At 46.5% G+C, this 17689-nt stretch overlaps 1 protein-coding gene across 2 annotated transcripts in view; it reads left to right on the forward strand.

Moving 5' to 3' along the window:
• Positions 1–2674: 2674 nt before the first annotated feature.
• The window catches only part of TFB1M (transcription factor B1, mitochondrial), a 117444-nt gene continuing 102429 nt past the window's right edge, over positions 2675–17689 (forward strand). Inside the window, exon 1 of one of the 2 annotated variants that reach the window (XM_073627921.1) lies at positions 2675–2897. The gene's annotated coding sequence lies outside the window, so the exon portion shown is untranslated. The remainder of the gene's footprint in view (positions 2898–17689) is intronic. The other variant, XM_073627920.1, reaches the window with a different exon arrangement.

Here is a 17689-nt window from a genome sequence, read left to right on the forward strand (position 1 = left end):
GCATTTATCAGTTAAATCCACGCAGAGCCGAATCGGAAAAAGTGCCCTGGTCAGGAAGGGGGTAAATTCTTCCAGGGCTGACGTGGTTAATATGACAATTTTGTGGGGAAAAAAAAAAGAAAGAAATTCTTAATTTTCCAAACAATTGTGGGCAAAACATTTCCAGTTCAAAAAAAAAACTCGCCATGCCTCTTACTAAATACCTTTTACTGTAATATTTACAAAAAGGAGTAATCTGAGGGGTATTTGTACTGTCCTGACATTTTAGGGCCTCAAGAAATGAGATGGGCTGTCAGTACATCAGGATTGATCAACTATTTAGTGATACATAGCATAGCTTGTAGACACTATAACTTTCACACAAACCAATTAGCATACACTTATCAGGATTTTTCTTTACCAAAGACATATAGCAGAATACATTCTGGCCTACATTTATGAGGAAATTACATTTTATTGGATTTCTTTTAAAAACGAAAGTAGAAAATCTTGTTGTTTTTTCAAAATTTTCATTTTTTCTTAGGCTTATATTGCAAAAAATAAAAACCCCAGTGGTGAATAAATACCACCAAAAGAAAGCTCTATTTGTGTGAACAAAATTATAAAAAATTAATTTGGGTACAGTGCTGCATGACTGAGTAATTGTCACTCAAAGTGTGAGAGCGCTGAAAACTGAAAATTGGTCTGGGCAGGAGGGGGTTGAAAGTGCCTGGTACTGAAGCATAGCTCCCAACTGTCCCTGATTTGGAGCAATGTCCCTCTGTCCCTCATTCTTCCTCATTTGTGCCTCATTTTGGTCTGATCTATATAGATGTATAAAAAATGCACTTTTTATCTATAAAAAAGTGTTTTACAGAGCTAAACCTTTCATCTGATTTCTAAATTGCTGCATACTTTTGCTGATAGGTGTACCTCATTCCCATCTCTGAAAGTTGGGAGGTATGCTGAAGTGGTTAAAATAGAACTAAAAGCAAAACTTTTTTTTCCATTTTGGATAGAGTAGGCTCTTTTCACACAACGGGTCCAATCAGGTCCACCTATTCCTTTTTCAGGCAGACCTGACTTTACCCTCCATTGACCGACACACAAGTCTGTTTACACCCGCCTACCTCCGGTCCGATAAAACCAAAAAAATGTAAGGGGATTGGAGGGCAGTCAAATGTAGGAGGACAGCGGCGTGTGTTTACACCCATAGAGCAGAGTGGCTGTCTGTGTCTGCTGTGAATAAAAAGAGAGGACATGGATCTGTCATCCATCTGCTCAGAGGACAGATCCCCCGCTGATCTAATCAGAGTCCGCCCTGTATGAAAGGGGCCTAAGGGAGGGTTGTAACCCTATTAGTTTTTTTTTTTTTTACCATCTGTGTGCCATTAGGGAGATTTCCCTTCACTTCCTGTCCCATAGCCAAACAGGAAGTAAGAGGAAATCCATGAAAATGAAAGCAGAGCTCCACCAAAAAAGGGAAAGCTCCACTTGTTCGCACCCTCCCCTCCACTGCCACATTTGGCACTTTTTTTTGGGTGGGGGGGGGGGGGGGGGGGGGGAGTAGGATTGCCACCTTATCCCTTTAAAATCGAACACATTATGATTACACAGGTTCTGTGTCTGAATAAGATGGTAATTATACGCACTTGGTGCCTTATCTAAATTAAATTAACCTCAGAACCTGTGTAATTCATTTGTGTTCGGGTTTAAAGGGATGAGGTGGCAACCCTAGGGGGGAGTGGAAACCTGTCAAAACCAGGTACCCGCTTCCCCTCCTGGGTAAGATCACTGCACGACGATCTACAAAATGTCCAGCCCCCCTTCCAGCCTTCTGGGAGACACACAGGTCCCAGAAGACGCTGAGACCATTCAGAAACCGAACTAGGAAACAGACTCTGAAGCTGCAAGGCCTCACTTCCTGTTTCCCTTAGTGAAGATGCCGACACCTGTCGGCATGTCCTTATATTAAATGTCATCAGCAACACTATTTGTAGCTGCTGGGTTAATTTTTTTTTTTTTTTTTTACAGACGGAGCTCTGCTTTAAGGGAATCCCAGTGTGTCACCATAATCAGTGTCCCCACTGGAAGTTTTCCTCTCTATTCCTATTCTGGGGACAACCCAAAATTTGGATTTTCTTTTACTTTGACATTCAATGATAATGGTAAACAGGACAAATAGAGAGGGTGAGACTCCCTAACGGGGACGGCAATAAAAACCTGACAGGAGTTTTAATACCTCTTCACTCTAGCCAAAAAAAAAAAAGTTTTGCCTTTAGTTATACTTTAGGTTTTGTAAATGAAAAAGCTGATTGGTTGACAAGAACAGCTGCCCCGCACTCTGGCTGCTCCCAGTTTGATAAATCCTCTCATGATACATACTGAGGTATACCATACACACACTAAGCAAGTCTCTGCTGTAGGCGACAACCAACCAGAGCCCTTGTATGAGCCTGGTCTGAGTCATGTGACCAGAACCTCTGGCAAAAAGCACACATGCGCAGCGTGCACAAACTGCGCTTCGGATTATTGTTTGTCTTTCATTCTACACGGTGTTCCTGAACTGCATTGCATTAATGGTGCTTGCTCGGTACGATGCTGTATCGCTGACAGTCCACATTCCTTTACGCCTGTCACGTCCCCTTCATCCGCCTACATTGCTCCTTGCCCCACCCAACAACACGCCCATACACTGCGTGCTACAGAGTGCCCCGCCCATACATTACGTGAAGCAGAGGACTGCTGGGAGATGTAGTCTGGCAGTACAGGCACATGAACACACGTGGGGCTCCCGGTTAATCCCGCCCACTGTCTGTCGGTAGTGGAAGCCTGTGAGATGACGTCACTGGGACTGGAATACAGAATGTGTATATGAAGGAGGAAGGTATGGCAGAGATTCATGTAGCTCCCTCATGGTTAGTAGTATGGGGTTAAAGGACAGCTCCTCATTCTGACCTTCTGGTGTCTCCCTGCACACTGTCACTAACCTGGCTCACAGTGTGCACACAATGACTTCTGGCTTAGACATAAAATGCCATGGAACCCTCTTAGGTCTTGTTCACATCATGTCCATCAGTCTACATAGATCAGTGCAAGGTATTGTTTTCTGTGTGCCCTTCACACCATACATGTGCCAGGTGTGTGTGACATGTGTGTGTTTATACTCAGTGGAAGTCCCTGCATGTGATCTCAGCACACCGCAGTGATTGGAGATGAATGGAGGCTTCATTAGTGACTCTTCAAGCAGAATTAAAGTGGACCTCTATGCTAACAAATATAACTGGGTGATCAGGAAGGATTTTTATTGCAGAAGTGACATGCTCTGTCTCTTTAACATTAAAGGTCCCCACCTGTAGAGCCGCTGATAAGGGAAGACAGCCGGCCCTCCTGTATCAGGCCCCAAAAGTTTAAAAGGGGGCGGCCCAGGTACCCGCTGAGCAGGAGGGAGCGGCTGTACTGCCTTATTGCTGACTCTTGTGCCTCTCCCTGCAGTGCTGCCAGCTTCTCCTTTTTCTCCCCTTGGCTGCGCTGCAGGGAGATCGGTATCTGCGCCCCCACCTCACTGCTGTCCGGGGACCCCCTGTGTGCCGGTGTAGTGTCACATATGGCGACCCATCACATTTGGCTACCTGCTGGAGTGCGCATGCACGATGCCGCCATATGCGTTCCAACACTTTTACAACAGTTATGTGGCTCCACCCTTAAGTCCAGGTGCCAGCCCCACCATCCAAGTGGACATAGAGTTAGATTATAATTATGCTGAGCGAAGCGAGGCCGTGCCTGAAGCGTGGCAAGCTAAGCAAGCCTGAGAGGGGCCCTGTTGCAAAGTGGTGTCTTACAATCAATAATTATACAGAAGAAGAGCTTGTCTGTAACGTCACTTCCGTGAGCTTTTGCAACGCATATCGGCAAGTTACACATGCGCAGTGCGAAATTTCTCAGAGGAACGTCACTTCCGTAGCCAAATGTGATGGGTCACCATATGTGACGCTACATCCCCCCCTTTCATGCAGTGCTGCCAGCTTCTCCTTTTTCTCCCCTTGGTTGCACTGCAGGGGGAATCGGTATCTGCGCCCCCACCTCCCAGCTGTCCGGGGCCCTCTGTGTGCCCCCCTTCCATGTAGTGCTGCCAGCTTCTTCTTTTTCTCCCCTTGGCTGCGCTGAATGGGGATCGGTATCTGTGCCCCCTTTATGCCCACCTTCCATGCAGTGCTGCCAGCTTCTCCTTTTTCTCTCCTTGGCTGTGCTGCAGGGGAATTGGTATCTGCGCCCCCACCTCCCTGCTGTCTGGGCCCCCTGTGTGCCCCCCCTTTCCCTCCCTGGCAGTGCTACCAGCTTCCCTCCTCTCCTGTCGGCAGCTCCTAAGGGCACACAGTGCCGTGTTGCCAACGTCAGTACTTTTACTGGCAGCCAGTAAAAAATGGGCACTTTTCTCCTGCCAGTAAATGCCAGTGACAGGAAAAGGTTGCCAGTAAAAAATATTGCTGTGTGTGTGGAAAATGGAGTTCTTTTTTGAATCACATTGTTAATTGCATATTGTACTTGTTTGTAGCCTAAATACTGACATTTGCACTTAAAACTGTAATTTTGTAACTTGGCTGTAACAGTAAATTTCAATCTGGTAGGTTGGCAACACTGCACAGGTTGATGTTTCAGAATGGAGAGCAAAGGGGGGGGGGGTAAATATGTCCTATTGACTGGCCCCTTCCTTTCCTGAATGAACACAGTGAGCGATTAGGTACTGATCGCTCACTGTGTTCATTCATAACTGAAGCATAGAAAACTGTGTTTACCCAAGTCATCTTCCAAGACGGCTTACAGAGAGATAAGCTCCTCCCACCTAGCACAGGAAACACATGATCCACATTATAAAAGACAGCCTACAGGCAGTAGTCCCTCAGTATTTGTGTTTCCTATGGCCAGACAGGAACGCTGATGAAATTTGTTATTTTTCTCTGGCTTTCATGCTAGGTGGCAAGGGCCTCCCGGCCACAGCATTCCAGAACAGGGGCAGTGAACCTGGGGAGGCAGGTAGCTCTAGCTTTCACGAGCTGCCATGGAAAAAGAGTCTTAAATTTTTACTCCTGGGGATTCCCTCTCTCCACAGGAGTCTGGTCGGCAGCATCCCTGTAGATTCAGGTACACTGGCAGTGTGGGATTTTGACTCAGGTGAGTCTTCCGGGGGACAGTGCGGACTTATGGTGTCCTGAAGTGTGGTGCTCAGCTCAATAGCGTAGTGGTCTGCGCTCCTACCTTGAAAGCAGAGCAGAGAAAGTGGCTTGGCAGCCATGTTATTGGTAGCAAACACCGAACTGGTGGTCGGGGCTACAAGCTACATGCACTGTTCAATAGGAGGCACCACAGCACCAGACCGGGATCCTCACTGCTCGACCTTTCAGGGCTACAGAAAAGATGGTGGAAGCCATTTTGTCCTGCGCTTGTAAGTCACCAGGGAGAAGACTGTAAGCAGGTCTGGGATACCTGCAGACTCTGGCCATAAGGTAAGAAAGAGGCAAATGGGGGGGTTCTTCTTTTCTTGCTCCCTGGTGAAGGGGGCACCAGGGGTTTTGAGATGATAGTCTGTACTATCCACAGACCGACAGGGCTGGTCTGGGGAGTCTGGCTGTGTGTGTGTGTATATCTTCTTTCTCCCTTTTTTTTTTTTTTTTTTTTTTTTTTTTTTTTTTTTTTTTTACCTACTAGTGGTGGGGCTTCATTTGGGTCGCCTTAAGTGGATGGTCATAGGGTGATCGTCTGCACCTTGTCTCTTTGTAAAAGGTTCATTCCGCCTTTTGTCCTCTCCCTCTAGGACAGAGGATGAAAGCAAAAGGGAACCACCTAAGGGACAGATGCACAGCCTGCAAGTACAGGTTATCTACTGCCTGGATACCAGCTCCAGTGCTGCAATGCTCTTTGAAATGGAGTCCAGATTAAGGGATTTCCAAAGAGCATTGGAAAAAGAAATTACAAACTTTTTTTCTTGATTTTTCCCAAAGGCTCCTTCTCCGCCGGAGGAGAAGCAGCTATCCTCGTGGGCGCTAAGGCGGTTTGCAGGCGGTATTGCGCTAAAAATACCGCCTGCAAACCACCCCTAAACAGCCTCCGCTGTTTGTTCAGTGTGAAAGCCTGAGAGCTTTCACACTGAAGCGGTGCGCTGGCAGGACGGTAAAAAAGTCCTGCCAACCGCTTCTTTGGAGCGGTGAAGGAGCGGTGTATTCACCGCTCCTGCCCATTGAAATCAATGGGACAGCGCGGTAATACCGCGGCTATAGCCGCGCTGTACGAGCGGATTTAACCCTTTTTCGGCCGCCAGCGGGGGTTAAAACCGCACCGCTAGCGCCCGAATACAGCCGCAAAAACGACGGTAAAACAGCGCTAAAAATAGCGCTGTTTTACCACCGACGCCCCCACCGCCCCAGTGTGAAAGGGGCCTAAGGCTCAAGGGGAGCCCTCCCTTACTCACATTCGGTCAAACACCATATCCTCTGTTGCTGGCTGAAATCCTGATGTTTGCTGCTGATTAAGGATGAGCTCTGGCGTGTTCACATGCTGCACGTGCCGAGCCCGCCAGGAAGTCGACAATGCACAGCGCTAATCACAAGCAGTGAGACATTTCCTGATGTGTGGCTGCAGAGATCGGGAAATGTCTCACTGCCTGTGATTAGTGCAGCGCATTGCCGACTTCCTGGCGGGCTCGGCACGTGCAGCATGCGAACACGCCGGAGCTCATCCTTACTGCTGATTAATATGGATGGGTCATGGCTGCTGGCTTCCCCAAATATTTTGAAGGGAGTACTGCATGGCTGGAGCAGGGACATCCAGAGTCCCTGACTACCTCCAGATGGGGGGAGGGGCACACGTCTGCAGAGGCAGGTGAACTATGTTGGTAAGCTAACACAATATGCAGCCTGCTATGCTGCAGGTCCCCCTGAATGGACAGCTATAGGGTGGTTTTGTCAGTATTCCCTGGTGCCATCATCAACAGATGAAACCAGGGAGGGAGCGCATTTAGGGAAGCAGTAGGTGGACTTCGAACTTCCCAGGAGTATTACTGCAGACTTCATCTAATTTGCAAAGCTACACCATGTACTCTGGATCCACCATGACACCTGCTTTAATTTTGGTAGATGGCCACAAGGTGGTTACCCTTAGGAGGATGTCCTCTTTGGGTACTGGTTGCTGTGGATGTTTGCATACCTCCAACAAACACAGGGTGAATGTGCTTTGTGTTCCTTTCCACCATTGTGGTCAGTTGGAGGCAGAGGCCCTAACACCTACAATCTGCAGAGCTGGGGCTGGCGATCTCAGAGATCAGCAGAAGCTGCAACCCATTAACTCCTTCCTACACTTAAGTCACGTTTGTGCGTGTGCAGGGCTCCTGGGTCTGCTTTCTGTTTACCATCAATTACACTTTTTTTTTCAGCAATTAAGCCACAGCTAGTGGGGTCTGTTGTAGTTTAATCAGGACTTTTTTTGTACTGGGATTTGGGCAATAACCCACCCCTAGGCAGGACTAGAAACCTAGATTATGGATACTGCAACAGTCAATTGACAGTCTCCTGAGCATAACCTCCATGCAAGGATTGCATTAAACCCTGCAGGTGTTGGCCTTCTGATTGCTCCTGTTGCACACTTCAGGGCTTATCCAAAGGTGTCAGAAGTTCTCATTTATCACTAGATTTGGACATGTCTGTCTCCCACTTTAGTGTGGGCTGTGTACAGCAATCTGTTAACCCCTTCCCGCTGACCGTATGCACATATGCGTACTCGGCTTTCGGGGGTTATACCGGGATGATGCCCGCAGCTGCAGGCATCATCCCGGTACCGTTGTTTCGAGCCGGCGATCAGCTATCTGTATATAACAACCGATGCAGCTAAAAGCCCCTCGGCTGTTATACCGGAGGAGCGGGAGAGGACATCCCCCTCCCGTGCGATCTTACTGGGCCTCCCGTGCGATCGGGAGGCCTGGTGTCCAATCGGCTGCCGCTGGGGGCAGGCTGGAACTAAGCCATCAATGGCTTAGTTCCAGCCTTCTAATTGTAAACGCGGAAGCGACGTCATGACGTCACTTCCCATTTACTCGGCTGCCAATGGCGCCGAATTAAAAAAAATATACAGTGTTCAGAATCGCCGTTTTCGGTGATCTGAATATTTTGAAGTGCAGAGGAGGGATCGGGGGTCTTTTAGACCCCCGATCCCTCCATAAAGAGTACCTGTCACCACCTATTACTGTCACAAGGGATGTTTACATTCCTTGTGACAGCAATAAAAGTAAAACAAAAAACTTTTTTTTTAAACCCAATTTATAAGTATAAAAATAAAAAAAAATAAAAATGTATTTAAAGCGTACCCGCGAGCTCGCGCAGCGAAGAAACGCATACGGAAGTCGCGCCCGCATATGTAAACGGTGTTCAAATCACACATGTGAGGTATTGCCGCGATCGTCAAAGCGAGAGCAATAATTCTAGCCCTAGACCTCCTCTGTAACTCTAACCTGGTAACCGTAAAAAAAATTTAAAGCGTCGCCTATGGAAATTCATAGCTACCATAGTTTGTTGCCATTCCACGAGTGCGTGCAATTATAAAGGGTGACATGTTTGGTATCTATTTACTCAGCGTAACATCATCTTTCACATTATACAAAAAAATTGGGGTAACTTTACTGTTTGGATTTTTTAAAATTCATGAAAGTGTACCTTTTCCAAAAATTTGTGTTTAAAACACCGCTGCACAAATACCGTGTGATATAAAATAATGCAACAATCTCCATTTTATTCTCTAGATTCTCTGCTAAAAAAATATATATAGCGTATTTATTGGCGTATAACACGCACCCCAAGTGTAGGAGAGAATTTTAAGGAAAAAAACTTTTAGGAGGGAAGTTTAAGGAAAAGAAACTTACTTTAAAATGCCCATCAATGCAGCCTCATCTGTGTCCATCTGCAGCCTTGACCCAGTGTCCAGTGCAGCTTTGCCCCAGTGCGGCCTTGTCAGCGCAGCCTTGCCCCCAGTGTCCATGCCTACCGCCGCCATACACATAGCTGCATGTAGTTTTAAATATGGCGCCGTGGAGTTCGGAGGGACTCGGCGCCGGCGGAACTGAACGAACGCCGCCGGGATACACATAGTCGAGTGTATTCGGCTCTTTCCGGCGCTGCTCACAGTCCCGCCCAGTCCTGCCCTATGATGGACATAACACAGGTCCAATGGCGGGACTGGGCGTGACTGTGAGCGGCGCCGGAAAGAGCCGAATACACTCGACTATGTGTATCTCGGCTCTGTGATTTCGGCGGCGCTCGTTCAGCTCCGCCGAGTCCCTCCGAACTCCGCGGCGCCATATTTAAAACTACTCGCTATGTGAATGTCACAATTAGCGGGGATTGGCGTATAACACGCACCCACAATTTTCCCCTGATTTTAAGGGGAAAAAAGTGCGTGTTGTATGTATGTATGTATGTATGTATGTATGTATGTATGTATGTATGTATGTATATATATATATATATATATATATATATATATATATATATATATATATATATATATATATATATATATATATATATATATATTTTTTTTATTATAAAATGTTTGGGGGTTCTAAGTAATTTTCTAGCAAAAAATATGGATTTTAACTTGTAAACACCAAATTTCAAAAATAGTCTTAGTCATGAATTGCCACTCGAAGATGTCAGCTGCTGACGGGGGGGGGGGGGCTCTGGGATATCGCATTGCTGGAGCCAAGGTGAAAATAGTTCTGCTTTGAACTCAAAAGCGAATATTTCTTATATTGCAGCTTACCAATTCATAGATGGGATGTTTGCATTTGTTTTTCTTTTTTAGATTTTCTTTCTTCTATTTTCATTTGGTGATCCAGCCAGTAAGCTCTCTTGCAGAATATATCAGTTACAGAGACGGGACTAACCATTTAAATGGTTTGCTAACCCAAAAAAATAAATAAATACATTAAAAAATGGATCCTGCCCCTTTTAAAAGAGAACTATGGGATTTTTATTTATTTTTATTTTTTTGAGATTCATACCTACCTAGGTGGACGCAGCATCAGACTGATGCTGCAGCTATCCCCAGGCCTCGCTGCACTGAGAACCGAGCGATCGAACACCGCTGATGACTGTTCTCTCCCCTCCCCGAGCGCAGAGCTGCTGACTTTCAGTCCGCAACTCTCCTCTCTGCTCCTCCACGCTCATTGGAGCGCTGAGCTGTGGAGGGGCGGGGAGCAGCTGTCTAAGCGGCTCGCTGAGACTGCCATCAGTCAAGGCAGCTGGCAGATCCAGACTTCCGAAGTTGGGATGACGCGCTGCCTTGACTTATTGCAGTGATGTCAACGGAGAGCAGACTTCAGACAGCTCTTCACTGAAAACGGGTCACAGGAGTCCAAAAGAATTGCACTCCTGTGACCCATAGGAGAAGCCCAGCCTAAAAAGCTCAGGCTGGACTTCTCCTTTAAAGCATGTTATACAGCACAGTACTTGTGCTGTGTAATTTGGCCCTCTCTATCACCTGAAATACCTGGCTGATCCTGACAGTTTCTGCCCCCCCTGTAAACTGACCACGGTGTATCATGGCTGCTGAGCCTGACACCAGTGGTCAGTTTGCATGCCTTCATCATCGACAGCCTGCTCTCTGCTCCCATGTCCTCCTCCCTCCCTCCCTCCCTTCCTGTCAGCTAGTGACAGTGCCCGCTCTTCCCCCTCCTGCTGCTGGAATAACAAATATATCTTTATACTGTCCACTCTGTCTCTTAATGCAGTGCCCCCCTGTCCTGTGTTTTTTTTTTTTTTGTTTTTTTTTTTTTTTGTTTTTTTTTTAAATAAAAGCCTCCTTTACCATATTTCACGGAGGCTCCCGGCGATCCTGTGACCAGCCAGCTCACTCTCCCCTCTTCCTCATGTCCTGCTGACATTGGTGGTGGTGGGAGGGGAGAAATCTCGGCCCTGCCCACTGCATATGTCAGCCAGGCAGAGGAGAGAGCCGGCCGGTCACATGAGTGCCAGGAGCCGCCATGAAATACGGTAAAAGAGGCATTTATTAAAACGCAGACGGGACACTGAATTAAGAGACAGAACAAATTGTGTGAACTTTGTGAAAGTGGGTTAACAACCACTTTAACGCTGGCACGGGTGTTTACAACGATCAGCTTTTATTTATGTAAAACCTTTTATCCTAAAAGGAAAACAAAACTGTTTGCTATAACTGCTTATAAAGTGTTGGCTGGAGTTCAGCTTTAGTTTGTTAATGTATGTAAATCTGCTAGTATTTCTAATACTCTGCTCCTCCCAGACCGACAGTGCTGCTGTCCAAAGATGCCCCCCTGTGCTCCTTCAGCCAGAGTTATGTCTCACTAATACAGGAGGTGTGTTATTGGTCAGATCACCAGATGAAAACAGAGCGAAAACTAATGCAGCTACCACATCTGATTGGCAAGCTGCAATAAAATGAAATTGGGATGCTTTGTAACACTGCGTTAGACATCCCCAGCACAACATACAACAGAACACATCTGTTGCAGTGTGTAAGCCCTTAGGTAAATAAAACTGACCTCAGCCCTAACCATGTTTTATGTGTGCTCTTTACCTGTTATTTGTCTTTGCTCTGCTTGTCAAAAGTCAGCCGACAGTATATTCTGTTTTCCGGTGGCTATGCTGCCTTGCAGGGTCCTTTGGAGCCCCATTGTAGCTACTTTTTCATGTGCTCTCACAGCAGGGAAGTACAGCTGGACGTTAGGCACTATGCGCACGATCAGGCAGCCTTAAAACCTAAAAGAGCAAGCCACGCCACGCCACGCCCCTGCTCCTCCTCCTCCAGTTTTATAGATTGACAGCAGCTCCTGAGGTAGGGTTGAATAGATATAAAGGGGTTGATTTATTAAAACTGGAGAGTGCAAAATCTGGTACAGCTGTGCATGGAAACCAATCAGCTTCTAACTTCATGTTGTTCAATTAGGCTTTGACAATAAAACCTGGAAGCTGACTGGCTATCATGCACAGCTGCACCAGATTTTGCACTCTCCAGCTTTAGTAAATCACCCCATAGTCTCGATGAGGGTGGTCATGTGACTTTGTGTGACCAGAAGTTCAGAGAAGTGTACTGAGCAATCCAGAAGCAGCAGCTATGAAGACTGGGAAGCACTTCTGCACATATTTAGACAAACCATTGTACAGGTGCATCTCATAAAATTTGAATATCATCAAAAAGTTTATTTCAGTAATTCAATTCAAAAAGGGACACTCATATTATATACTGTAGATTCATTACATACAGAGTGATATATTTCAAGTATTTCTTGATTTTAATATTGATTATGGCTTACAGTTGGTGAAAACCCAAAATTCAGTATTTCAGAAAATTAGAATATTACATAAGACAAATAAAAAAAAAGGATTTTTAATACATAAATATTGGCTTACTGAAAAGTATGTCCATGTACAGTATAGTATACACTCAATACTTGGTTGGTGCTCCTTTTGCATAAATTACTGCATCAATGTGACGTGACAGGGAGGCGATCAGCCTGTGGCACTGCTGAAGTGTTATGGAAGCCCAGGTTTCTTTGATAGCGGTCTTCAGCTTGTCTGCATTGTTGGGTCTGTTGTCTCATCTTCCTCTTCACAATACCCTGCAGATTCTCTATGGGGTTTTGGTCAGCAAACTTGCCTGACCTATCAAGCACAGTGATACCATGATCATTAAACCAGGTATTGGTACTTTTGGCAGTGTGGGCAGGTGTCAAGTCCTGCTGGAAAATGAAATCGGCATCTCCATAAAGCTAGTCAGCAGAGGGAGGCATGAAGTACTCTAGAATTATCTGGTAGAGGGCTGCACTGACTTTGGACTTGATAAAACACAGTCGACCAACACCAACAGATGACATGGCTCCCCAAATCATCACAGACTAACTAGTACCTTGCCGGTCCACAGGGAGGAACCTGGCAACAAATGTTGCCACTTCTAAGGGCAGGGGTTAAGCCCCTTTCACACCAGCAGATAGATTGGGCCCGCCTGTCCAACAGGACCACCCATTGCTCTCTGTAGAGCGGCAAATGTCAGTGGACATGTGTCTGCTAACACAACCGTGGGCATCCGATTCAGTCCACTAAAAACAGATGGGTGGGGATACGTTCCCCATCTGTCTGGTGAATCGGATGACAATCGGATCGAAGTGGACAGGCAGACCGTTTCCGACCGCCCCATAAAGAAGAGGGGGGCTGTGTCTGTGTCCACTCTGCATAGCGGAGCGGACACGGACCTGTCATCCGCCTGCTCAGCGGGGATCAGCGGAGAGATCCCACGCCAAGCAGGCGAATCTGCTTGACTGACTCCGCTCCACCTGAAAGAGGTCATATACAAGGATAGTAAAGCATTACAATCCATAGCAAGAACCTGTATTTATGGAGAATATAGAACAGGTGGTACCCCAACTTTTGTGCCAAAGGGAATGCTAAAAATGTCCGCTTTTTCCCAGATGTCTGCCGAGTATACATCAGGGCCCTCCAGTGCTTCCAGAGCATGCAGCAGTTGCTGGAGTTTCTTAGGCCCAAATGTGTAGGGCATCGTTTTAGCATCTCAGCTCTCTGTTCCTGGGTAACGTTTATGCCCAATATCACCTGCGGCTACCTCCTCCTGGAGGCACATTTGATCACTATGCCCTTCTGGCACAGGTCCTGCCCCCTGCTCCACTTTCATCCAGGTAATGGCAGATACTTCTATGGGGAACTTATTGGTGGCTGTTAATGAGATGCATAGTGTGTCTAGGCACATCTTTTTGTAAAGCATTACTGGAACACCAATTCTGACAGGGTAGTGATTTGCAAGCGGTATTGAAAAGACACCCAATCTCTTGGTCATCTTAGCATCCATGCTCGGCAGGATAGAACATTTCTGTTACACTTTGATAGCATGGGCCATGATAGGTCCTCTTTATGGAGAGCTCTGGGGTCTGTTGGACCCCAGATCTCTCCTCTGGCCTCCAATGCAGCCGATCTGACACGGATCGGTCTGATCAGCTGCTTTACTGGCTGGTAACAGGTGATGAAATCCTTGTGGCTTCCGGTTCTTCTGTTCTTCTCACTCTGATCACTTCAGAGGATGCTACCATTTGGAGCTGTCCTGGGCTCCCCAATCAGATGGGAGAGCTTATGGGGGGCGCCCCCTTCTGCTACCTGTAGAAGTGATCAAGTGGCTGTATAGCCATTCAAATCATTCCTACATAAAAGAGCTTTGCTGGCTGCAAATTTTGACACTGGGATGATTCCTGTAGCTGCAGGCTTCATCTTGGTACAACCACCTAAACCCCAGGACGTCATATGAGAAGGGTATAAAAGAATTTCCAAGGCATTAGATATTCCATGGAACATGGTGAAGATAGTCATCAAATGGAGAAAATATGACACAACAGTGACATTACCAAGAACTGGACGTGCCTCCAAAATTGAAAAGATGAGAAGAAAACTTGTCAGGGAGGCTGCCAAGAGGCCTACAGCAACATTAAAGGAGCTGCAGGAATATCTGGCAAGTACTGGCTGCGTGGTACATGTGACAACTATCTCCCATAATCTTCATATGTCTGAGCTATAGGGTAGAGTGGCAAGACGGAAGTCTTTTCTTATGAAGAAAAACATCCAAGCTCGGCTAAATTTTGCAAAAACGCACATCTGAAGTTTCCCAAAAGCACGTGGGAAAATGTGTTACGGCCAGATGAAACCAAGTTTGAATTTTTTGTCCATGATTTCAAAAGAGGTTTGGCACAAACACTGCACATCACCAAAAGAACACCATGCCCTCCAAGAATCATGATGGTGGAAGCATCATCATCAGAGCCCAGACCTGAATCCGATTTTAAATCTGTGGGGTGATCTGAAGAGGGCTGTGCACAGGAGATGCCCTGGCAGTCTGACAGATTTGGAGTGTTTTTGCAAAGAGTGGGCAAATATTGCCAAATCAAGATGTGCCATGCTGATAGACTCATACCCAAAAAAGAATGAGTGCTGTAATAAAATCAAAAGGTGCTTCAATAAAGTATTAGTTTAAGGGTGTGCACACTTTATGTAACCATATTCGTTTAGTTTTTACTTGCACCTAAAAGATTTCAGTTTGTTTTGTTCAACAAAGCAAGTTGTGCAGTTTATATTAAAGGTGGACAAAAGTTCTGAAATTATTTAATAATATAACAGGGGTGTGTAGACTTTTTGTATCCACTGTATGTGATTGGCTCACTAATTTTCCCAGAAGTCCTCACTAATATACAGGTTAGTTTTTAGGCATCCTCTGCAACAAAAATTTCAGGTTTGATGAGATTTTTCTAAAGGGGTTGAATAATTCTAAAGGAATGCAGACCTTGAAACTTGATCGCTATAGAAAATTTCACTCCCATTCAAACCAGTCATGCACAAAATACGATCTAACAACGAGATATTCCTTCACAGTAGCAAGAGGTAGAACTTTCCAACAAAGTTTGTTAAAATCCTTGCAATGAACATTGATGACCTAGAGGGAATTTTTTTTTTCTTCTCAGCAAAAGTACAGTTACTCTTTAACCACTTAAGGACCGCCTCATGCCGATGTACATTGGCAAGGTGGCACGGGCAGGCAGAATCACGTATATGTACGTGATCTGCCTCCCGCGGGCGGTGCCCGAGGCGGTCCCCTTTTGTCCAGCGGCGATCGGCGTTGAGGGGGAGACCATCCGTTTGTGGCCCCCCCTCGCGATCACCGCCGGCCAATCAGATCATTCCTATGCTGCTGTATGCTAAACAGCAGCAAAGGAAATGATGTCATCTGTCCTCGGCTCGGTATTTTCCGTTCCGGCGCCGAGGAGAGAAGACTGCAATGTGAGTGAAAACACACTACACACACAGTAGAACATGCCAGTCACACAAAACACCCCCCCCCCCCGTCACACTGACACCAAGCAGTTTTTTTTTTTTTTTTTTCTGATTACTGCATGGTGTCAGTTTGTGACAGTTATTCCTTGTTTCCACTGAGCGGATCGGTTTGGGTCAGTACAGTTTGAATGGCCTAGAATGGTCCGGTCTATTCTGGTGAGCGTTTCCACTGCAAGTGGGACCACAAAGGCCATACAGGGTTTAGAAAAAATGCCTCAGCATAGCACAGCAGAGGGTTTTCTGTCAGCCAATCAGTGGAATGTATCGTAGCTCCGCCCTAACCGAACCGTTCAATTTTCTATGGCCCCACATCTGAAGCAGGACCCTGAATAGAACGGTTCGGTTGTATGGGCCACTTTCATAATGAAAACACCCAAAATAGCGTACCATACCGAACCGATCCGCTCAGTGGAAACGAGGCATTAGTGTGGTAGGACAGTTACTGTTAGCCCCCTTTTAGGTCTAGGGTACCCCACTAACCCCCCCTAATAAAGTTTTAACCCCTTGATCACCCCCGTCGCCAGTGTCGCTAAGCGATCATTTTTCTGATCGCTGTATTAGTGTCACTGGTGACGCTAGTTAGGGAGGTAAATATTTAGGTTCGCTGTCAGCGTTTTATAGCGACAGGGACCCCCATATACTATCTAATAAATGTTTTAACCCCTTGATTGCCCCCTAGTTAACCCTTTCACCACTGATCACCGTATAATCGTTACGGGTGACGCTAGTTAGTTAGTTTATTTTTTATAGTGTCAGGGCACCCGCCGTTTATTACCGTATAAAGGTTTAGCCCCCTGATCGCCCGGCGGTGATATGCGTCACCCCAGGCAGAGTCAGATTAGCGCCAGTACCGCTAACACCCATGCACGCAGCATACGCCTCCCTTAGTGGTATAGTATCTGAACGGATCAATATCTGATCCGATCAGATCTATACTAGCGTCCCTAGCAGTTTAGGGTTCCCAAAAACGCAGTGTTAGCGGGATCAGCCCCGATACCTGCTAGCACCTGCGTTTTGCCCCTCCGCCCGGCCCAGCCCACCCAAGCGCAGTATCGATTGATCACTGTCACTTATAAAACACTAAGCCCTGTTTCACACTTGTGCGGTGCGAATTGAAGCTCAGGTTTCACTGGGGAGATAAAAATCTCCTGTTCAAAGAATTCATTGCGTTTTTGCTCAGTATCAGAGAGCAGGGAGAGGGGGAGGGAGAGGGGGAGATGTAGTGAGGAGAAGTAGAAATTCCTTGTTCAGAACGCAATGCATCTGCGAATCAGATGCGTTCCCATAGGAGATAATAGGCTTGTAGTTCGCACCGCAATGCCCAAAAAACGCACACGTTTTTTGTGCAATGCGCAGTGCGAATGCAACGCACATATGTGAACCAGATGCATTCATATGAATGTATTTTAAAATGTCCTGCGAATTAGATGCGGTGTAAGCCGCATCTAATTCGCATAGGTGTGAACCCGGGCTTAACGCATAACTGCAGCGTTCGCAGAGTCAGGCCTGATCCCTGCGATCGCTAACAGTTTTTTTGGTGAACTGGCAAGCACCAGCGGCCTAGTACACCCCGGTCGTAGTCAAACCAGCACTGCAGTAACACTTGGTGACGTGGCGAATCCCATAAGTGCAGTTCAAGCTGGTGAGGTGGCAAGCACAAGTAGTGTCCCGCTGCCACTAAGAAGAAGACAAACACAGGCCCGTCGTGCCCATAGTGCCCTTCCTGCTGCATTCGCCAATCCTAATTGGGAACCCACCACTTCTGCAGCACTCGTACTTCCCCCATTCACATCCCCAACCAAATG

This window comes from Aquarana catesbeiana, linkage group LG04, assembly GCF_042186555.1.
Source record: "Aquarana catesbeiana isolate 2022-GZ linkage group LG04, ASM4218655v1, whole genome shotgun sequence".
In the NCBI taxonomy this organism is placed as follows: domain Eukaryota; kingdom Metazoa; phylum Chordata; class Amphibia; order Anura; family Ranidae; genus Aquarana; species Aquarana catesbeiana.